The sequence below is a fragment of the Triticum dicoccoides genome, chromosome 7A (genome assembly GCF_002162155.2).
Source record: "Triticum dicoccoides isolate Atlit2015 ecotype Zavitan chromosome 7A, WEW_v2.0, whole genome shotgun sequence".
Classification (NCBI taxonomy): Eukaryota; Viridiplantae; Streptophyta; class Magnoliopsida; order Poales; family Poaceae; genus Triticum; species Triticum dicoccoides.
This window is the reverse complement of record NC_041392.1, coordinates 18,665,541-18,669,043: the sequence shown is the minus strand read 5'-3', so window position 1 is coordinate 18,669,043 and position 3,503 is coordinate 18,665,541.

Sequence of the window (3,503 nt, the reverse complement as noted above, 5' to 3'; positions counted from 1 at the left end):
AAAACTAATGGCACTAACAGAAAGTTTATAATTTTTCTAAAACTAATGGCACTAACAGAAAGTTTATAATTTTGCTAACCTAAAAGCAAACAGAATTAAAAATTAAAGCAAAAAACAAAAGAAAATAAATAATGCAAAAAACAAATCAAAAAAACAGGAAAAAACTATTTTTATAGTAAAGTTAATTACAAAATAAAATAAATAAAGCAACAAAGAAAACTAAAAAACTAAAAAATTATTTTCAAATTTGGAAACTAATGGCATTAACAAAAAGTTTATAATTTTTCTAAAACTATAAGCATAAAGAATTAAAAAATAAAGCAAAAAACAAAAGAAAATAAATAAAGCAACAAAAAACAAAAAAATGCCACCTACTGGGCCACCACGGCCTGAATATGACTAGAAACCCTACCATGGGCCAGGATTCAGGCCCGCAACAGGCCCAGTAGGCCCACATGCATTGTAGTGATAGATTAGGCATGAAAGCCTGCAGTTGAGAGGAGCAGTATATCGAAGCAGCGCAGCAAGGGAAGTTCTTTCCAGACAGAGAGAATGACGAGCTCACAATGGCCCTCGGGAATCCTGAGCACCCTGGACGGACACGAGGCACGCCAGGCTCCATTTCGTGAAAGGTTGGGTTTCCGGACGCGGGCGGTTACAAATCCCATGAGAGGAGGAAAAAAGTGCAGCAGACCCAAATGCAGGCGCTGCAAGCAAGGGTAGACGCGATAGAGGAACGAGAAGCAAATCGCAGCAAACGTACTGCCGAAGCCTCCCCCGAAGCTACCCCGCCATCTCAGCGCAGAAGCAGCGTGGCTTCCACCGAGCTGCTTCAGCCGGAGCATGCCTTGATGGCTCCTGCCAGCTATCCCGTGGATGCTATCACGGAGTCTCAAAATTGCCACCTTATGACGCAATGGATGAATTTGAAGGTCAAGGCGGCTGTTGGCTCTGTTTATCCTACTGAACCTGGCGCAACTTTTCACTGCCGGCCGATTCCAGAAGGATATGCTAGGGTGATGGTGGATGAAATAACGGAGGGATTTGAGGACCTCCAGCTTGACCACCCTACCGGTGAAGGGGAGACTCGGCTGGGGTCTGCTCTGAAGACTCCATGCCTATGGCGGGAGGAGCTCATCAACCTTCCGAATTGGACGCCTTCGCCTCCTCCTTCTCCTCCGGCGAGTCAGGGCACTCCGCCTCCTCCACCGCCTCCTCCTCCGGCGAGTGACGATCAGGGCCCTCGGCCGGCTCCTTCTCTGGCGCGTGGCGGCACTCCGCCTCCTTCTCCGCCTGCGCCGACGCGCCCGAGCAGCCAGCCTCCTCCTTCTCCGCCTCGTCAGCAAGGGCGGAAGAGACCTGCCGCCGCTCCAGCTGCTCCGGCGCGTTGTAGTCCTTCTCCTCCGCCTCGTAAGCAAGTAAAGAATACAACCACTCCGTCTGCTCGGTCGGCGTCTAGCAGTACAACCAGAGGCGGGAGGACATACAGATTCGGTCCTTCTCTGAAGACTCCAGAGAAGTTACCATATGAGAGGACCTCGGAGGAGAACGCCGAGATCGCGCGAACGGAAGTGGATGACTGGTTTCAAGGGTTGAGAGCAAAGAGACATCCACCTCCGGAGGAGAAGGTAGATCCGGTGAAAGTGAAGCACACTCTGGCTGCCCTGGCAAAACCACCCAAGTCTCCGCCGAAAGGCAACTATGAGCGCATTATTGCAAAAACATGGGCCGAAGCGGAGCGGTCGGGAAGTACAGTCAGTGATCAAAGGCTGAAAAAGAACGACGAGCAGCTGGGAAACAAATTGCCCAGCTCGGCGAACAAGCGAAGCAATCGTGCCCCCCTCTCAAGGTGCCTAGCGACATCGTCGATCCGAGGATGGTGCCCGGTTATGGCAATGTTGACGATTACCTGCCCGACGATGTACATTATGATCCCATGGAGGTGCAGATACACAGATACGAATACAGGAAGCCTCTCGTCAAAGATGAAAAATCTTTAACAACGATGATGCGAAGATTATATGATTGGTACTTGAAAATCTGCAGAGAGTCTGGGGGGAGGAGTACTCTGTATGCGAGAGTTAAACCGGAGTATGACCTCGTTGGAGTTGAACTGTTGCCTATTCCATTTGAGGAGTTCTATCAGTTTTTCAATCAATTGGCCCTCGATAAAACAACGATCACCTGCTACTGTCTGTAAGTACTACTACTTCTGTCATTAAGTCTCTCTATATAGCTCATCTCTTTCATTGCATGTATTTATAATTATCCTCACTATATTATGCAGAATGAAGATCGCCGAATTGAGGAAAAGACAAAACGGTGATATTGGGTTCATTAACACATATCTCATAGATGCAACTGAGGTTCAACATCGTCCCGGAGATACCGAGGCCAACTTGCTACGATCATTCAAAAAAATGAAAACAAAGATATAATACTCTTTCCTTACAACTTCAAGTGAGTGTTACTGTCTTGTGCATATTCGGTTTCCCTTATATATTAGTCCAGGTTATAGTAATGTAATTGATGAGTTATGCATGCGTGTGCAGTTTCCACTATATTCTCCTAGAGATTAGGCTTGAGCAGGGAGTAGTAACCGTCTTGGACTCTAAACGAAAAGATCCCCAGGAGTATGCGGACATGACTGAAATCCTCAAGAAGTAAGTTAAATCGATCATTATCCACCATATCAGCAACTTTGTTCATTTCTTGATACCAAGTAATTGTTTTCCTTGTCCGGCAGGGTTTGGAGAAAATTCACCAGAAAAGTTCCGGGACTGCCGAAGGAGCTGGAATTTAGACACCCGAAAGTAAGTACTATAGTAGCATGTTCCGCGCATCTCCTAGTGATTCAAGCGCTAGTTTCATCAATACTATTTAGCATTCTTGCTTATCAGTTTGATTGACCTCTATTTCTTGTAAAGTGGTTGTGGCAGGAAAAAGGGAATGCTTTCTGTGGATACTACGTCTGTGAGTCCATCCGCCACATGACCTGTGAGCGGGGCGGGTACTCTGACGAACAATATGAAGTACGTAAATAACAACATTCACAATTTTATTTTATTACCATCATTTGTATTGAGTTTCATTCATTCATATATATATGCATTCTTTCTTGACCACGTGATCGCTGAAGACGGAGAATACTATGTGGACCATGAGTCCGTATGATTATATTTGCAAGAGATAATTATTGTATATATGTAGCCGGTAGTGTCGGATAGATATACGAGAACTTGTTATTCGACCAATCTCTCGGAGAAGGAGAGGTGGTCGATATCACTTCTCTCTGTATGCATATATGTTCATGATGATCTTCTGTTTCCTTCGTTTGCTTACTAGCTAACTAGCGTGTCTAGTCCTCTCTATACGTATGTATATTACGTAGCGTCGACCAAGCACGGACATAAGAGAGGACACTTCTCTCTATTAATTATAGCTAGCTAACACAATATATGAAACACCTAAATTAACCCTCCAAAACCCCCAACCCCCCCCCC